General features: G+C 40.1%; 2 long non-coding RNA genes across 3 annotated transcripts; one reads left to right on the top strand and one right to left on the bottom strand.

Moving 5' to 3' along the window:
* Positions 1–7,720: 7,720 nt before the first annotated feature.
* On the bottom strand, positions 7,721–10,302 carry LOC309653572. Its single transcript, XR_014259255.1, has 2 exons — positions 10,164–10,302; positions 7,721–8,622 (listed from the first exon to the last, which is right to left on the bottom strand). It is a non-coding gene; the product is annotated as an uncharacterized lncRNA (long non-coding RNA).
* Positions 10,303–12,685: 2,383 nt separating this feature from the next.
* LOC309653570 lies at positions 12,686–14,928 on the top strand. 2 transcript variants are annotated; one of them, XR_014259251.1, is made up of 4 exons: positions 12,686–13,001; positions 13,885–13,937; positions 14,250–14,369; positions 14,523–14,928. It is a non-coding gene; the product is annotated as an uncharacterized lncRNA (long non-coding RNA). The 2 variants fall into 2 exon arrangements; XR_014259252.1 differs by lacking the exon at positions 13,885–13,937 and having other exon boundaries at positions 12,690–13,001.
* The last annotated feature ends 362 nt before the right edge of the window (positions 14,929–15,290 follow it).

Below are 15,290 nucleotides of genomic sequence, written 5' to 3' on the forward strand. Positions count from 1 at the left end.
GTTTCCAAGTTGGTATTCATTAGGCCGTTTCCTCCTGGGCTAGGGCTGCACTAATCCCGACACCGGCTGCCGGGAGAAAACCTCATGGAGCCCACAGCGCACCTTAATAACAGCATCCGTGACCTGCAGTCTCAAGTACAGAATGGGAACCCCAGAGCTAGGAAATGTAGTTGTATATTTTAATGAACTGCTACCCCTGCTAAAGAGGCTTCTTTCACTTTTGTGCTCTACAGAAAGACCAAGGGGGGTAGGAGGGACAAAGCTTTGAATAACTGCTTTCTAACACCGAATGTGGCCAACAGGACAGAGAACATCACAAATCTAGGCAGGTGTGAGGTACAGTGGCTGAGGATTTCCTGCTCCCCCTGCATGCCCTTTCTTGCCTCCAAAGTCCGATCAAGTGATCCTGGGAAAGAAATACGCCTGGGTTGAGGAGGGTGGTTTTGAAAGAAAAAGCTACCAAGACATTAAAGCAGGGTGAATGAAGGGTAGGCAGGATGAAAGTAACTAAGTAACCTGGCTCAGAACTCTCAAAAGCTTCTAGCAGCTTGATGACAATTACAGGATTTATTTCAGTCTGTGGTACATCATTTGAAGACAATAGTACTTCATGTTGTTACAAACTGTATGTATAGTGTGTATGTTTTGTGGGTGTGTATATAAATAATATATATTATATATATGAGAGATTTAGTGACTTTTGATACGGGTTTGGTGCAGGTGAATTTATTACTGAGCCAAGTGAGGCACATACTGAGTCAGTAGTTCGAGTCCAGGGCATTCAGTACTTTTCCTGATTTCCATGTGTGTATAGTGCCTGTCCCATGCGGTATTGTCAGTGTCATGTCAAATCCAGAACTCACAAAGCAGAGCCAGCGACATTTTATTTGTAGACAATCAACTAGAATCTATAAAATTATTACTGGCAGATGATTATAATTCCAGATCCCTAACACTAGCAAAAGGAAACCCAGAGCATCTTGATAAGAAGTTTTCTGTTTTTGTTTTGTTCCTGGAAGTCAGTAGAATAGCAGTTGTATGTGGTTATATTAGTGTCAAGATACTTAATTTGCTGACCTTATTATTTCAGAAAAAAAAATTGTATGTATTATATTTGTGGGAAGTTAAAATAATGCTTTGAGATTTTTATCAAATATGGAGAGTAGTTATTTATGAAAAACAAAGAAATGTCTATTTTTGTTTCTTTGTTCCCAATTAATGTAGCTAAATTTTAAAGTGCATTAAAGCAATGGTAAAGCAAATAAGATGCTGTACAAGTAGTTTTCTCATGCTTTCATGGAGAGACACTGTTTTCTAAGAGTATCTGAAGGAGGTATGTGCATTCTAACTTCATGATCAGATTTCTCGGATGTACTTTGAATATAAGTGGCAACGTTTTTATTGATAATAAAATTAAAGAAATTCCAATCACCAGAAGGAGAACTAATGAAAACATGTTTTACCTGAATGAATATACTTCATAGGTTTCTCCTGCTGATCCTGTGATTGTTTCATGATTCACTTGAAGAAATGAAGGAAAATACACATAAGAACAGAGACATTACCTGAGATTGTGTTCTATTTTATCAACCCTCCATCTATACTCTGTACTGAAGCAATTTGGATAGAAGTGCTGCTGTTGTTGTGTGTGTCTGGTTTGCAGTCAGAAACTCCCAAAACTTTATCATTCAGCAGTTAGATCCACAACTTTGTATTAAGGTCTAAATACAAGTCAGGGAACCCAGATAAGATAAGAGGATATATGGTTCTCCCTCTGTATTTGTGGGTCATTGGTTCCAGTAGTCTCCCTCCCCCCCGTGCCACCCCATACCAAAATCCATGGATGCTCAAGTCCCTTATAGAAAACGGTGCAGTATTTACATATAACCTACGCACAATCCTCCCATCTTCCCCCGCACCCTCCTTTATACTTTAAGTCATGTCTAGATTACTTATAACACCAAATACAAATCCTAAGTAAGTAGTTGTAAATATAATGCAAATGGTTGGTGGTGTGCAGCAAATTCAAGTTTTGCTTTCTGTAACTTTCTGAAATTTTTTTCCCTAAGTATTTTCAGTCCATGGTTGGTTGAATCCACTGATGCAGAACCTGTGGATACGGAGGGCCAACGGTCAATTGATTTAGAGTTGGCACTTCCCTGACAATCTGGACAGATGCTTAGTAAACCTGAGATAATTAATTTAGCATCAAAGTGAGTACTATGAGCATTATTAGATTGGTACATGTTAGGGAATTTGGGAGAACAGAAAATACAGCAGTTGAGCTGGATCCTGGTGCAAGAGCCACTGTGCCTTACCCGTCCAGGTCTCTAGTTGGCACATCTTCCCAATGCTTTCTCATTGTTCATTCCCCCCAGTGGAAAAGGGGGGCACTGTTGGACTTAGGAAGTTGGAGAAATAGGTAATAATGCTTCTTTTAGTGATTTAGTTACAGAGCTCTTACGTGCAACAGAATGAGAGGAAGTAGAGTGGTTCTGTGCATAGATTTGGGAGCTAGACTGATTAGGGATTCAACTCCCAGCTCCATCATTCATGGGCTGTTGATCCTGAACAAATTACTTAAGCTCTTAGTACTTCGTTTGTGTGCTGCATCTTAGTACTTTCTTATCTGTGAAAGGGGGATAATGATAGTACTTATATTTTAGGGTTGAGAGGATCTAAAAGATGAAATCAGGTTAAGGTAAGTAAAACAAGGAGGAAGCAGCCATTCAGGCATGGAATGGAAAGGGAATTGAAAGACTAGTTTTCAAGTTTGTGTCTGCATAAGAATCATTTGGGGTTCCTATTAGAAATGTAGATTCCCAGGCTTCAGCTCCAGGAATTGAGATGAATTTGGGATCCAAGAATTAGGTCTTTTTGTTCTGTTTTAGTAAACTTTTAGAATGATTTTAGGTTTACAGACAAGTTGCAAAGATATATCCGTTTTGCCCTAATATTAACATATTATCATAGCACATTTGTTAAACTAAGAAGTCAACATTAACGCACTACTGTTAACTCCAGACTTCATTTGGATTTCACCAGATTTTCCACTGATGTTCTTTATCTGTTCTAGGATTCCGCGTTGCATTTAGAGAAGCTTCATTTCTTACAGGGACTTTCAGCCCATGAGAGGCAGGTGGTCTGGAGACCACATCTTGAGAAACACTAGGACATGTCAAGGGCTGAGGAAGGTCAAATTGCCCCATCCTCACCACCATCCTGGTGGTGGGGGTGTTGGATATAGAAATTTGATTTGAAGAGTTGGGATGGAATCCTCTCCCTTAGATGAGAAGGGGTTACCTTAAGAAGTGAGGCATCTATTCCTAATGCCAGATGAAATGAGTTTTGGAGTTTGGAAGGTGGGGTTGCTGCCTAGCCTGAGGAGATACATCTAGGGATGTGGGCAGATCAGGGGAGTGAGTGCAGCAAATTGGGAACAACTACTTTGTGGGAACACAGGAGGGCTCAAGTAGTTGATTAAAGGGGATTACAAGGGGCCAGTTAGCCCGTGAGCCATAGAAATCCTGTATTTCCTGGAACCTGGTGATAGTGTTTTAGAAATGGCTCATAGTAGTAACCAACATCAAGCACTGCCACATTGGACACGAGCAGAGAGTCAAAGGGTGAAGCTGAGATGACCTTGTTGAGAGAGGGCAGTGGGAGGTGGACAAAACACTGATGCCCTGCGTTTGGAAGAGTCGGTTCCCACAGTGAGGAGATAAAGGGCCACCATCTGGGGAGCTAGAAGTAAAGGTCAGTAGAATTGAGAACGGTAAGATGAAGGAATAGATGTTGTAAGAAAAAGCTAGCAGAGTAATTTGAGGTCTTGAAGTAGAGATCGACATATTCTTGAGGACCTTAGGTTCTGAGGCTGTCACTGACTTTCTCTAATCACATTCAAATTATTTAGCTGCCCTCACAGCAGTTAAGTAATCACCTAACCTGTTCCTTTTTTTTTTTTTTTTTTTTTTTAAAGAACATTCACCTCTTTTCATTTGACTCTGGATTTCTCTTAATTTCTATACTACTTCACTTTCCTGGTTCTTTCTGCATGTTAGAGATCCTAAACCATAAACTGGTATTCATAACATTTCTTTCACATGAAGTACATGTTATCTCATCTGCCAAACCCATTTAAAACGGACTAGTGGAAATTGCCTCAGAAGCCAAACAGATTGCACCTCTGTACAAGGGACCAGGTGTCTCTGAAGGGCTCCTAGATCTTTTGTATTCTTGCTGGCACGGTGTCAGGCTGGCCAGGCTGGTGAGTGGCTAACAGTTAAGATTTTAGGTGATCTAATCCTTAACTTGATAGATGCTGGGTGTAATCTACAGATTCTGCATAGAAATTAGCACTTACCCCTGGGAGAGCCCCTACCAGCTGTCAAGTGCTTTACCAAATAGCTCTATACTCAAGAATGCGGCTTCTGGGTGAGGGAACAGTCGTAGTCATTTTACATGTGGTTAGAGAGAAGTCTTGGGTGATGAAAGATTTTAGCTAACCTACACGCTATAGGTAAACATTTCCAAAAACATTGCATAACCTGAATACAGAGTGAATTGTTTTCCAGTAAATACTGGCTTCAGCATTTTTCAAAAATCAAGGAATGGTATATTTTATAGAATGGGAAAACTAAGAAATGAAATTTGACCTGTTGTAAAACTAGGATTTAGTGCTGTTGAATTTCAAGAATGGGCATACAGGGTACATTAGGAGTAAATGTGAAAGCATAGGGTCATGATGGAATCTGATACAGGGTGGAAAAAATTTCTCTTAACCAGAAACACTGGGCCCTAAGAAGTTGTCTTAGGGTCAACCACATGAATTTAACATACAAAAATGGCAATTTAATTTGGTTCAAACATACATTTCAAACTTTTGTCTTTTCCTTGTAAAGAATAAAGTTCAGTTCACGGTATACCAGAGTTAAAATTGCACAGATGTCAGTATTCCAATAGAGAAAAATAATTTTTCTTAAAAAGCGAAAAAATAAAATTTGAGTTCAGGTAGTCAGATATTCTTTTATAGTCTTACTACTTTAGGGAACAAACCCTTCCTCGGTATAAAAATCTGGGAAAAAATGCCATAGTTGCCACCCTATTAATAACTAGTTTCCATGCCCCATATTTGTTGGAGAACCTACTTTGTGATGTTTAAATTTTTACCTTAAGTTGCCTCAATTTCCCATTTATTAAAATGGCTGTATTGCCTCTAGAATTAAAGCTGAAGGGGAAAAGCAATTTTTAGCGATTCCCCTTATTCTACCAACTTGTTCTTGAAGCTACAGTCATGCCCAATGTTCCTACCCCCAATTTTTTTTTTTTCAAACCTTCGACCACTCGAGATATGTCAGCATTTCTGCTTAGTAACTGGCATATTACTACGCGGTGCAAACTATTGATATAAACAGTGACTTGTGATCGATTTTTTTTCCCTTCTGTACTAAATCAGATCATTTCTCCTCATCAGCAACTTAACAAGAACAAAGTTAAAGATGTGACCTTAGGGAGGTAACTAAGGTGGAGGAAATACTACGGCAATACTATCAGGACTGATGGAATATTGCTCAAGTGCAGTGGCTAGGGTCTAAAAGAAACTTTAGAGATCTGGTATATTTCCAACTGAATGTTAAGTGAAATAGCATGTTAAAGTCAAATTACGTGGCTTGTTTAAAAGTCACCCTCTTAACAGCAACCACAATTCTACTGCTTCCTGTTCTTCCATTTTCTTTCCTGTTCAATTGCTTGAAACCCTCAAACAACAAGTTCTGATTCTACAGTATTCCTGTAATTCCTTTCTCTGTGGATTTACCTACTTTTATCTTTCAATGTGCATTTCCATCTTGGCACCATAACAAACAATTCAAAAATGCCATCTCATGCATTATGCCACTGAGCACTGTAGCCAGTGATTTTAAGTGGACTAGATTATCTTCAGGTTGAAAAGAGCGTAAGCTGAAGAAATAAATGTCTACATCTTAACTAAAGGCAGGGGTCAAAACAACTTATGAATGGTTAGTTGGAAAATGCTTTAAGGCCCGACTATCAGAGCTGACTGAAAACATTTGAGTTAGGCAGAGTTGTAATGTTATGTGAATAGTGAGAAGTGTTACAAACACAGTAGCCATATATTTTAATTAAAACAGAGTTTATTAGCTTTTCTTTTAATATAAACATGAGGAAGAAAAACCACATAAGTTGTAGCATTCTTTTCAAAATAAAACTGCAATCAGTACTTGAATTTCCAAGCTCCAAACTCCATAAACAATATTTTTTGAGGTGGTAGATTGTAGTATTTTATATACCATAATTTATCATTTATGTCTCTGTCCCTTAAAAATGATGGAACCTGCAGCACTCAGTATAATGTGAAGCCTTGCTATAAAGAGAGAAAGTACTTCTGGCCCAGAAATGCTTTGTTTACAGGCAAAATTCCTAGGATTACATTTGAGAAGGTAGGAGGAGAAAGATTTCACATAGTTGAGAACACTTTTTTTTTTTTTTTTTAATATTTCAAGTTTAGGTGACATTGTTACCAATCTCCAAAAAGACTGATTACTGGACCTCCCTGCCTTTTAAAGCCTGAGGTAAGGGTTCCTAAGGTTTATATGTTTCCTCTTACATAGAACTTGAAGTGAGACACCTACAGCCAGGTTAACACCCAGGATAGAAAAGCTGTTTCGTATCACTTACTCTCCTGTCACTACTACTAGGGTCCAGTTCTTTTCAATTTATTACATGTGAATTAACACTGTTGTTCATAATTCCTTTACCAAATCTAGAAAAAAGAAACTTAGGTGATCAAGCAGGTAAGCAGCCCAGCCTTGCAAGGACTATTTTAAAAAGAGGAGGGGAGGTATCCCCTCAAGTCTTAGTGCAATTTTAAGCTTTGATACTTGTAGAAGTATAAATGCCACAAACTTACGAAACATCATTTGAAAGTTTAATCGAATTTCTTCTAAACTCATTTAGTTTTGTAAATTTTAAACGTTAAGCGTTTATTGTTTTATTTTTTAAAATTTATGTATTTATTTATTTATGGCTGTGTTGGGTCTTCGTTTCTGTGCGAGGGCTTTCTCTAGTTGTGGCAAGTGGGGGCCACTCTTCATCGCGGTGCGCGGGCCTCTCATTATCGCGGCCTCTCTTGTTGCGGAGCACAGGCTCCAGACGCGCAGGCTCAGTAATTGTGGCTCACGGGCCTTCCCAAGCCAGGGCTCGAACCTGTGTCCCCAACAAGAGAGCCTGCGACAGTGAGAGGCCCGCGCACCGCGATGAAGAGTGGCCCCCGCTTGCCACAACTAGAGAAAGCCCTCACACAGAAACGACCCAACACGCCATTAAATAAATTAATTCATTTAAAAAAATAAAAAATATAAAAATAAAAGCTTAATGTTTAAAATGTACAAAAGTAAATGAGTTTAGAAGAAATTCGATTAAAGTTTCAAGTGATGTTTTGCCAGTCTAGCATTTATACTTGTGCGACAGTGTTCTGGAGTATCCAGGCACACTATATTAAAGCTTAAAATTGTTCTAAGACTTTTGGGACACCTTCTATTTCATCACCGGCTTGTTAATTACTGGACCACCATGCTGGCTGGAATTATGAAAATATCCTTTAACACAAGTATATAACAAAGAGGAAAATCATCACAAAATCAGAAGCACCATTATACTTAACAAGAAATGCAGCACGGACCCAACAGAAGGAAATAACCTACTTTCTCTGTTTATGATCGCAAACATGCTAATATGCTAATAAGTACTGCCTGCAAAGAATTTGGATGACATGTGTTATTCAGCAGCTTTTTGGTTTAAATTGATTGCCAATAATGACTAGCAGCTTCAATGATATAGTAGAGAGGAAGAACCCTGCAAAACCTAACGATGCTACAACAGTCTGTTCCGAAGTTTGGCTTTATGAGTTGTTAGGAGTCCCATGTTTTTTTTTTGTGTTTTTTTTCTTTTTTGTTTTTTTTTTGTTTTTTTTTCTTTTTTGTTTTTTTTTTGTTTTTTTGTTTTTTTTTTCTTTTTTTACTTTTTTTTTTTTTTGGAGTCCCATTTTTTGATGGTAATACTGCACTGATTCTAAAGGAATATGCAGCAGTATGGGACAGTGAGGTAAGAAAAACATAGAAGTTATATAGCTAGTGTCTTTAAAGTCTAAAAATTTAAACTATTAATTAAAAAACCTCACATAGCTCACAGCTATCAGATATCTGTGCGTGGATTGGGAGCAGATATCTGTGCGTGGATTGGGAGCTTTTAGCTTTGGAGTGGTTTTTGTAACTCTGTTTACAATAAAAAGGACAGAAGAGCGTGTTACATTGACGAGGTCCCGTTCTTTCCTATGAGCATAATCTTCGCTTGTCCATGAGTCTCTTGAATTCAATGTCTTTCTTTAAGGTGAAAATACTAACTTTGCTGGTTTCTGAGCAGGAGAGGTGATATTTCTCCAGTCTTTGTTTCGAGGGGTTTATGATGTTACAACCCCTCACTTCTCCCTTAAGAGAGGATGGCATTGGAGCGCCGAATACCAATGAAATGATCAGCGCTGAAAGACCTTCTCATAGCAGCTCTACACACGTCTTTGTATTTGTCGTCACACAATCTGGAAATGGCCTAGGAAAGTCAATCAGGTAGAACATAGGTATAATCAGGGGGGGAAAAAAAATGTTCGGACCTTAAAAAAACAAAAAAAGCATCATTGATAAGCCACACATCTCCATTCGTTTAGATAGTTCATAGTTACTGCTACTTTGGATAGCTGATATCTACACTAACTGACAGTTCCCTAAGGTAATAACCTTTAAGGGCTATGATTAGATTGCTGGGGCAAGGGGTAACTTGCCCTAATAACTTAGAGTTACTTAAAAATTGGCTTCCTAATGATAGGCTCCTAATAGCAATATCATCTGTTACCTACACACGTGATCCTTAAACGTAATGGACATACACTTGGGCAAAATCAGTGTTTACTCAGCTATTCAACTTCTCTTCAGTTTTCATTAGTTATTACATACTCTAAGAAAATTTTAATCAGGTAGGTATGTGCTGAAGGTAGGAGAGGTCTAATGACAAGCGCTGAAAGGTGCTATTTCACTTGCACATAAATTATGGTAGAAAAACATCTTATTCTAAAGTACCACCAAGGTACCACAGAAAGTATCAATTTTAAATGTGTTCATTTCAGTTGTGAATTTTGCTGTATACCCACCAAAAATCATAAGCCATAAGTATTACGTTGTTCCATGTACGTTACCATGTATATTAAAAACTCATGTACTTTCTACATCCAGTATCTGAATCCACATTATACCTTCCAAGTATAGGTCTCTCAGGTTAGCCACGGACGCTTTGTCTAATAAACTCATGGGACTGAACTGTGATACACATATACACACACACACACACACACACACACGAACTGCAAGCTGAGTAAAAAACAGTTAAGAGGGAATTCCCTGGTGGCGCAGTGGTTAAGAATCTGCCTGCCAATGCAGGGGACACGGGTTTGAGCCCTGGTCCGGGAAGATCCCACATGCCGAGGAGCAACTAAGCCCGTGCGCCACAACTACTGACCCTGCGCTCTAGAGCCCGTGCTCTGCAACAAGGGCAGCCACTGCAATGAGAAGCCTGCGCACCGCAATGAAGAGCAGCCCCCGCCCGCCGCAGCTAGAGAAAGCCCGCGTGCAGCAGCGAAGACCCAATGCAGCCATAAATAAATAAATACATTTATTTATTTATTAAAAATATCAAGACAGTAGAAATAGTCCAAAACATCAATTATTAAAAAAAAAAAGACAGTTAAGAGTGGTAAGTAGATTATGTAGGTACATCTGATTAGGGATACAATTTTAAGAAATTATTCATGTATGGTTATATGTAAGTGTAGAGGTTCAAATGGAAAACCATTAAGAACAGATTAAATATGATTGAAAGTATTCTGAATTATGGTTACAGAAGAGACAATTTTTTTTTTTATAATGTGGGATCCCTGTATAAACCATAAAAGACACAGGATATATGATGCCAACGGGTCAATAAGCTCTTCAAACTGTTAACAGCTTTCCATTTTCCTAATCACTGCTTAATATAATTTAGCTACAGGTGTGGCTTCGGTGGCTGACAGAAAACCCCAGTTAGTGATTTCACAGCCTTACCTCTAAGTTCTGTGCTCTTTCTTTGCTAAGAGGAGTGAATAGAACATTCAGGTTGTTGTCATCTGCTAAGGAGCGAAGGTCAAAGTAGTATTTGGCATACACACTGAAAGGAACATTAATATTAAACTGAAGTAGCTCCACGAAGTGCCTTTCCATCTCATTCCTGGGGGAGGAGGAGAAGACAAAACCAACACAGGACAATTTTAGTCAACTGGGCTATCTTCAAAAATACCATTCTGAGCTACTAGGATGGCTCTAAATACTGTTTTGAAACCAATAATGGCTACCCAGCTGGATTAATACCCTAATGTGCAAACAAGGTACAGCTATTTGTGGTCCTTTCTGCGTCCCAGCACTTTGAGTCTGGGACAAGGGGGAAGAGGTCATGGCCCTCTTATGCACTCATGCTGCTGACTCAGGGGCTCATTCTTCAGAGTTCCATTAGTGCAGCTGTACGATTCATGCTCCACACTCACTCACGAGGCCCCGCTCTAGTGATCAGTTGAAAGGAATGATGTATGCTGTTTATTAGCTCTGAAGAACTTGCAGACATTTTCACCTGGCTGGTGACAGGAAGGGGCTTACTGAAGTAGAGACGAGCCAACAAAAGGAGTGGGCACATCACCACGGCAACAAATGGATCCATCGAGAGCCACTGCTATTATCTCTGAGGGGGGAAAACTCTTGAGGCAACAAGGATTCATCTCAAGTAAATAAATAAATAAGCTACATTCGATGGGAAAGGGAATCCCCCCCACCCCCACCCCCACCCCGTGCATGGGGCTGTGTCAAAGGGCATAATGCAAGTTTCTGTTCACCTTAAAACCTTACTAGGGTGAGTTGTCGTCACCATGACAGGACAGGATGCACTTTTTAAGCTTAGGAAGGCAGTAAGATTATGTCTCAGCTAGGCTAAACCCACTTTATGATACGACCTCTGATAGAGCAGTTGTTGCCCCCGGTGTTAGGAGAGCAGCCCAGAATGTTCAGACCTACCGCCCCTTGCCAGGACAGACTGCACACGCCCACAGAGGGCGAATTCAATGAAGTGGGAAAGTAGAGTGCTGGGAGCAGGCTTCTGCTATATGACCATATCCAGCCATTTGCTTGCCAAATGTTTAAGTAAATAAATATAAAGTTAGAGTAAATCTTACCACTTTTCACAGCAATCACTTTAGAGAGTTGATTAGATAAAAATGATAAATACCCAAACAAACATGCAAGTGGCTTATTTTACCATACATTTGGTTTCTTGGTTTTCAAGTGTTAATATTTTATCCATTGGATAAATCAACAAATGCTCCATGTTCTCCTGTATGGAGAGCAGAGTATGAGCAGAAATGAGGTTTCTCATTTGTTGAACTTTAAACCTAACTGAACCTACTTCCAAAATTAATTTCCTGTTCATACGGCCAGAAGTCTATAGAAATGTAAATCAGATAATGTTTTGATAATCAGCTAATCAGGACTTAATTTACTACAGGAATAAATGCACTTCACTATCCCTTTTATATTTTCTCCACTAATACATTTTAATTGTGTGGAAATACAGTACTTCATAGGATTAACATGTCTATTAATAGAGCTTTAATCACTGAAGAAAAGCATTATGCCTACAGAATATGCATCTTCTGTGTTTTTTGCTGTTTGTAAATGGCTAGGTGGCTGAAGAGCCTACCACTTACAGGCGCAGCAAACTGTCTGAACAGCAGCTGCTCAGTTTAACTTACTCTTTTGAAGGGAAATATATATTTAACAAGACACAGAGATGTTAGAAAGTTTTAAGGAAAAGCTGATAGACAGCAATTTTTCAATTCAGACTCAAAATGAGACCATTACAAATAGTAGTCAACAGCAGAGGGATGAAACAAATGTGTATTAAACACTTTGTTGTAATGCTTTCCAACTCCCAAAGATCATAAACAAAAGCAGCCTATTATAAACATAACTCCTGGTGATTCTCCGTTCTACACAGAAAAGCGTTGTTTAGAATTAGTTTCTTCATAGCTGGACAGTGCCGCCAATGCTCCTGGGCTCAATGTCTATGAACACCCACACGTTTCCCTCCATGTTCTCGGATGTTGTACCTGGAACCAGAGCCCCAGTCAGCTCAGCTGCAGATTCTGAGAAAATTTCAGCTGCCATCATGGCAGGGATGGTGTTCACGATTACAAATTTTCCTTCCTTCAAGGGACCAGTTTCAAGACTGATGATAGTGTTGGTCAGCGTCACTTTAGTTTCTGCAACTTCCAAAAGTACTTCTATTCATTTCAAATTCATTATCTGCTGTTCCACTGTTTGCTAAGATTGCTACCAGCAATATCACCACGACCACCTGGTTTACATGATCACCAAAGTGGGCATTTTCACCAAAAGCCACTTTGACAGCTACTGACAGTCACTGGTCCCTTCTCTTAGTCACAGCTTTCCTCGCTTCAGCTGTAAATATGCACTTTGGTAATTGTGAATTATCTAGGGTAAGGGGCAAAGGTAACAAAAACAAACTCTTGCCCCTGCCTGCCATCTTGATCGGCCTCTGCTGTCCAATATAATCAAGAGGTGTCCTTTCACATTTTCCTGAATGCCACCCACAAAGACAGGTTCACTGTCAAGCGGGCACTTCGAGAGTCTGCTGGAATTACCTCTCTGGCTCATCCTGCTTCCCACCCTTGGGGCCCTTCACCAGAGCCAGATTGGAAGCCTGGCGTTTCATGCCAATGTGAGCGTGCCATCTGTGAGGAGAACCTGCCTAGTTAACTCAAGGCCCCACAAAGTGCCGCTGTGTTTGCTGAGTGCCCTGGGTGAGGCCCCAGGGATGCTTCCCGGACTACCTGAGAGGTAGGTGTTTCCTAACTCAGCAGACTTTAGGGGAGGAGACAGGAACACAGGGATCTGAAACCTTTATATGTGGCTACCTGTACATCATAGTTTCTGTAACAACAGAACCTCAGATAAAAAGGAGAAAAAGACCAGCAAAAGCAAATACACAATGTGTGACTCAGGTTGAAATTATAACCTGTCAGTAATCTAGAGGCCCTAAGACCTTAACAGTGGCCACTTGCTTCAAAGACCAGGCATGTGCCCCTTAAAAATGGACTGGACCTGGTAGACAGCTTTAAGAAAGCTGTCAAGTTACTTACTGTACCATGTTGCTCTGGTAGTGAGCTTATAAAATGTTTGGCAAAAACCACCAGAAAAATAATTTCAATTTCTCAAGCAGAATATTACAACAATAACACATCAAGACCTACCAATGAATGAGGGGAAATACAAATTGTTATACTACAGCTAGATAGAAAGAAGGCTGTAATTTTATGTCTATTTCAGCTCTCTGCACAAGGTAACCTTTCTTAAAATGTAACATTTCGTAAAAATGTAAACTTTATGAGAGCAAATGAGGTATTGGAAAATGGTTAGAAAGTTCACGGTAACCTTACAAACTCACATGTCCTCAACTGTAACGTCCTTGAGGATCTGGCAGTCGTCCACATTCCATACAGCCCGATCGTCCCAAAACTCGGAGGCAAGAAGAATGGCTCCCAAAACAATTCTTTTCCAGTTAGTGGGGCAAATGTCGATCTCAGCATAAGTTAAAAGCCTTTCTAAGTAAACCTGCAAAAGTAGAGCACTGATCTTTGATTTTCGTTCAGTTTAAGTGCTGTGATAAGAATTGTTAGGAATGACAGATTTCATCTCTTTTTGACACCCCTTTTATTCCTAGGTTCTACAAAGACTTTGCTCAGCCAAGCCAAGGCCAGAGGCCAGGTCACAGTTGTAAGTCAGATATTTCTGTGAGTCTGATATTTCTACTCTGCCCGTGTGAATTTCCAACCCAATTTTGGTCACAGGAATGAAAGGACATCTCAGCAAAGGGCATTCTAAAGACACGCATTGTATTATTACCTTCCCACTTGTCAAGGGCAGCACATACAGCCCAGTGTCGACTTCAACTGTTCAGTAAATGCTTGAGTGCCTATCACGTGCAATGTTAACTACAAGACTGGTGGTGGTTGCATGGCGATTTTACATAACGCTTGAATGTGTAAAATTCTGGTAAGACTGAGCACATCTTTACCTTCTCTTCAGAGTCACCAGTCCTTTTGTGGCATGAACTTGAAGATAAAAACTGGTGGTCAAGAGAGCCTCCCAGTGGCTGCTGCGTGGCACAGCAGGACAGGCAGTACAAAGGGGCTTTACAACTGTCAAGTATTCCCATATTTTAGTGCCTTTTTAAGGAACACACATGCATACAAAGGATAGTCCTTTTCATAGCCCCAATTTTTCACATCTCCATTATCATTTCATTATTCATTTCTGTCTTACATAATCTGCAGCTTAGTCAATTCTTTTGGTTTTAAGGTGGGAAGACCTGCCTGTGTCTGTATCCCTGGGGCTCCTCTAAACCTGCCGGTTTGTGAGATGATTTCATGGTTTCTTTTACATGTATCAAATGTCTACCCTACAAAGAACTGGATGGAGTTAACAGCTGAGCAAAGATTAGAGAGGTAAGCTGTGATTTGTTGTTACCTCTGTAGAAGAGTGTATATGCCATTTGACAAAAAGAAAAATGTCCAGTTTGAAAGAGTCTGTTTACTCTCTGAAGGGTTATCAGATTGACAGCTCAGATTCGCCCATGCCCTCCAAACTCTACTGTGTTTTCAAACACGGGTATTGAGATTATATGTTCTTAGTGAAATTCGGCTCCCATTCCCCAAAGAACTCAGCACTCTCTAGTACCCTAAGAACGACTCTCCCCGCAAGGTTCAACTCTACTTTATGGGACTCATCAGAGGCACTGAAACGACACTGGCAATCTCTCAACTTCCTCTCACCTTTGTACTGGCAAACTTGGTACACGTGCCGATATTCATTTATCCCACTTGCCCTCCTGTCTCGGAGGAAGCGAGATTTCTTTCTTTTCACTGAAGCTAACTCTCCTATGAATGAAGTTGATCCCACCTCACTTCTGCAGAGCACTGTGCCCACAGTTAGTCTCCTTTTGAACAACTTCTCCCTCTCTGTCAGAGGCTTCCTCCAGTGTGAATGCTTCCATGTCCCCAGCCTGTCCCCCACTGCCCCTAGACGGCGTCCTCAGGGCTGAGGCCAGCTCCTCATCTCCCATCCTCT

This window comes from Balaenoptera physalus (assembly GCF_965194825.1).
Source record: "Balaenoptera physalus genome assembly, contig: HAP1_SCAFFOLD_601, whole genome shotgun sequence".
Lineage (NCBI taxonomy): Eukaryota > Metazoa > Chordata > Mammalia > Artiodactyla > Balaenopteridae > Balaenoptera > Balaenoptera physalus.